The sequence below is a fragment of the Mandrillus leucophaeus genome, unplaced genomic scaffold, assembly GCF_000951045.1.
Source record: "Mandrillus leucophaeus isolate KB7577 unplaced genomic scaffold, Mleu.le_1.0 Scaffold193, whole genome shotgun sequence".
Taxonomy (NCBI): Eukaryota; Metazoa; Chordata; class Mammalia; order Primates; family Cercopithecidae; genus Mandrillus; species Mandrillus leucophaeus.
Genome location: NW_012101954.1, coordinates 639,904 through 644,886, shown reverse-complemented (window position 1 = coordinate 644,886; position 4,983 = coordinate 639,904).

Here is a 4,983-nt window from a genome sequence, read left to right as displayed (position 1 = left end):
AAAAAAAAAAAAAAAAAAATCAAACAGTCATTGTTTAAATTTCCCTATTCATCTTATCATTGTTCAGTTTGTATCTTCGAATCAGGTGCCAGACAAGATCCACGCATTACATTTAGTTGATAGGTCTCTTAAATACTTTTTCTTTTCTTTTCTGTCTTTTGAGACGGAATCTCACTCACTCTGTTGCCCAGACTGGAGGGCAGTGGCTCGATCTTGGCTCACTGTAACCTCGGCCTCCCAGGTTCAAGTGATTCTCCTGCCTCAGCCTCCCAAGTAGCTGGGATTACAGGTGACTGCCACCACACCCGGCTAATTTTTTGTTATTTTTAGTATGGACGGGGTTTTGCCATATTGGCCAAGCTGGTCTCAAATTCCTGACCTCAAATGATCCACCTGCCTCGGCCTCCTAAAGTGCTGTATTTTTACAGGTGTGAGCAGCCATGCCTGGCCATATATAATTTTTTGAATGCTCAAATTGTCCCTTCTTTGACCAGTAAAAATTCCTTCACTGTGACTGTTGAGTACTTTTGACGTGACCCTAGTAATCTTTGCTAGTTTCCTTGATTTCTAGCATAAGATGTTCCAGACTCATCTTGTGACATTCTCAACCCCAGACCTGGAATCCACCATTTCTCTGTGGAGCCCTGGTTTCTGTTAGCTGGTAATGGTATTTCAAGGCTGACGTCTAGGTGGATGCTAGGGGTGTCCCTCACCATTAGGTTGGTCATTGTGTCTTTTTGTTTTGTTTTGTTTTCTTGAGACAGGGTATCGTTCTGTCACCCAGGCTGGAGTTCAGTGGCGTGATCTTGGCTCACTGCTACTTCCACCTCCTGGGTTCCAGCAATTCTTCTGCCTCAGACTCCTTAGTAGCTGGGATACAGGCATGTGCCACCATGCCCAGCTAATTTTTGTATTTTTTAGTAGAGATGGAGTTTCACTAAGTTGGCCAGGCTGATCTCAAATTCCTGACCTCAAGTGATCTGCCTGCCTCAGCCTCCCAAAGTTTTGGGATTACGGGCATGAGCCACCGCACCCAGCCTTTTTTTTTTTCCCTTGCAATATATTTGATGCTAATCCTGTGGAATCACATTCTGGGTTTCTCATGTCATCCTGTGGATCAGACTCAGTTTCAATCTTGTGGCAAGAATACTTTGGTTTTCTTATCACATCATGTCAGGGGCTTATGTTTTTACGATGTAAAGGCTGATCATTGGATTCAGATGCTGCCATCTTGACCCGTTCATTATAGTTTCCCATCAGCTTTCACCACACATCACATGGATTCAGCAGCCACTGCTAATGGCTGCCTACATTTATTTATTTATTTATTTTACTTTTTTTTTTTTTTTTGCGACAAAGTCTTGCTCTGTCACCAGGCTGGAGTGCAGTGGCGTGAGCTCAGCTAAGAGGCGGGTTCAAGTGATCCTCCTGCCTCAGCCTCCTAAGTAGCTGGGACTTAAGGCACGTGCCACTATGCCCAGATAATTTTTTGTATTTTTATTAAAAACGGCGTTTCACCACGTTGGCCAGAATGGTCTCAATCTCTTGACCTCGTGATCCGCCCGCGTTGGCCTCCCGAAGTGCTGGGATTACAAGCGTGAGCCACCGCACCAGGCCTATTTTTTTTTACTATTTTTTCACATTTTTAGAGGTGAAGTCTCACTATGTTGCCCAGGCTGGTCTCAGACTCCTGTGCTCAAGTGATTCTCCTGCCTTGGCCTCCCAAAGTCTTAGGATTACAGGCATGAGCCACCATGCCCAGCCTCTTATTTCATTAGGGGTTGCAAAATGGTGATATTCTATTAATATCATTCCTTCTTTATTTAACAGAATTCTCCTTAAAAAAAACTTCCTCTCATCAACGATTTTGTTGCCTTGTGGGACACTCATTCAGGAACAGATGATGAGTGCTTGATTCTCTCCCTTTGTCTACCAGTTTTCAGAATGAGCTGCTTCCCTAGTGGGCTCTAAATGACCAGGGAGTCTTTGTTTTTCAAAAATCATTATGAACCCCTGGCTTTTAAATATATTCCATGTCTTTCAATCCACTGTATGTATATAGATATACATATGTGTGTGTGTGTGTGTGTGTGTGTGTATGTGTTTTTCTTTTCTCAAGATGAAGTCTCACTCTGTCTCCCAGGCTGGAGTGCAATGGCACGATCTCAGCTCACTGCAACCTCCACCTCCCAAGTTCAGGTGATTCTCCTGCCTCAGCCACCCGAGTAGCTGGGTTACAGGCATGTGCCACCACGCCCAGCTAATTTTGTATTTTTAGTAGAGATGGGGTTTCACCATGTTGGCCAGGCTGGTCGCAAACTCCTGACCTCAGATGATCCACCCACCTCAGCCTCCCAAATTGCTGGGATTATAGGCATGAGCCACTGCACCTGGCCTCTAGCTTTTTCCTTTTTTTAAAATATTTATTTATTTATTTATCTATTTATTTATTTATTTATTTTGAGACGGAGTTTCACTCTTGTTGCCCAGAGCTGGAGTGCAATGGCATGATCTTGGCTCACAGCAACCTCCACCTCCCGGGTTCAAGCGATTCTCCTGCCTCAGCCTCCTGAGTAGCTGGGATTACAGGCATGCACCACCATGCCCGGCTAATTTTTTTTTTTTTTTTAGTAGAGATGGGGGTTTCTCCATGTTGGCCAGGGTGGTCTCAAACTCCCAACCTCAGGTGATTCGCCCACCTCAGCCTCCCAAAGTGCTGGGATTACAGGCGTGAGCCACCGCGTCCAGCCTAAGCTTTTTCAATGGAAAAATTTTTAAAAGAGGAAAACACTTCGTGAGTTTATGACAAAACCATTTGTAATATAAAATAGTTTTACCTAATATATGTGAGCTCAGTGAAAGGAAAAAGTGCCTTGAATAGTAGTAGCATTTGCCAATTCTGTGGTATAAATATTTCCCCAAAGCTGATTTCAAGCTGCCAACTTGCTGTTGTTGGTCACAGAAAGTAGAGTTGAGAAGAGACGCTTGCAATCAGCTCCCAGGAGCTAGTATCAAATTTTTTTTTTTTTTTTTTTGAGATGGAGTTTTGCTGTTGTCACCCAGGCTGGAGCACAGTGGCGCGATCTCAGTTCACTGCAACCTCTGCCTCCTGGGTTCAAGGGATTCCCCTGCCTCAGACTCCCAAGTAGCTGGAATTACAGGTCACCGCCACCACACCAAGCTAATTATTGTATTTCTAGTAGAGACTGGTTTTCACCATGTTGGCCAGGCTGGTCTCGAACTCCTGACCCTAGGTGATCCACCAGCCTCAGCCTCTCAAAGTGCTGAGATTACAGGCATGAACCACTGTGCCTGGCCGAGTACCAAATTTTATTCCAAGGATGAGGGGCAGGGGGGCAATCGATGGATTTGAAGAAGAGCGAGAAGAGGTCAGAGATGTGCAGGATGGATGAGGGCAGGGAGGCTAGGTGCGAGGTTGTGCTGGATATCTCCTTTTTGTCCCTCGAGATCCGTTCTCCACCTCTCACCCTTCCCTGTGCCCTGGGAAGCTGGCCACATGGACTGCATCACTGTCTCTCTCCGGCTTCTGGGTGGGTTTGGCCAACAGGAAGCACTACCAGGAGACCGAAGGTCTGGAAGAAAGCAATTCTGCCAGGTCACTAGGAATCGGCTGCCTCTCTCTACAAAGGCCAGAGCTCCCGTCAGGCAGCTCCCTTCAAACAATCACCTCTCCCCACTGCAGTAAGCAATTCCCCGCCCAACTCCCTTCAGGCCTAGAAAGCTAATGATTCCTGCTGTAACTAGCCTCAGGGGGTCCTGCCATATGCCTAAACTCCACCCTTTCTCTTTATTAACTTCTCTTCAAATTACTCAATTGGATTATGCCACCTGTATTCTGCTGGGTCCCTGACTGATACACAAGTGGACCAATTAAGGCCTCAATTAGTGAGGGATTTGGTGGCCTGAATTAGACAGTGGTTGTTAGGATGGAAGAGGTGGTGGGAGAATTCTAGAGGTATTTAGGAAGTCAAATGGATTCACTGAACATTGTGGGAAGGAACAGTACGGCATGGGGCTGGCAAGTACTCCTGAAGAAGTGCTCTGTGATCAAGGAAGTTTGGGAAATGCTGTATTCTGTCATATTTGGAAGTCACAACACATATGTAAAAGCTCTTAGGGCTGGGTATGGTGGCTCACGCCTGTAATTCCAGCACATTGGGAGGCTGAGGGAGGTGGATCACCTGAGGTCAGGAATTTGAGACCAGCTTGACCAACATGGTGAGACCTTGTCTCTACTAAAAATACAAAAAATTAGCTGGGCATTGTAGCACGCGCCTGTAATCTAAGCTACTCGGGAGGCTGAGGTAGGAGAATCTCTTGAACTCGGGAGGCAGATGTTGCAGTGAGCCACGATCATGCCATTGCACTCCAGCCTGGGCGACAGAGTGAGACTCCGTCAAAATAAAGAAAGCTCTCAGAAGTTATAGTCAAGAAACTTGTTTAGCTTTGTGTAGTGTAGCTTTCCCCAAATGTATCTAACCACACAATCCCCTCCCTCTTATCCTTTAGGAAGCTCCTATTAGCCATCAATGAAACTCATGTTCCATGGAACACATTCTTCGAAATCCTGGAGAAAAGAGGAAGCTAGAACAGAACCCGACTTTAAGCTTTCAACAAATGATAAATATTACCTAGGAAACAGAAAAGTAAAAAGGTGCATTTGTATGTCACATTTGTCAAAGAATTTTGGACTCCATTCTACATTTCTATTTTGGTAAGTTTGTTTAAAACTTTTGTTCTTAAATTGCAGATATTTGTTCTGTGTAAATTTTGCCCCCACTTGTCTAGAAAATAATTTTGATGTGATATATAAGAATGTGCACTTGATAAACTTACGATAGTTGCTCATAGTCACTGGCCTTTGTTTCTGGAGAAAAATATTCCCAATTCCTATAGGGATGGAGGTACAAAGACCTGTATGGTGGGAGCTGAAAAGGCACATGACAGAAAAAATAATGTGAC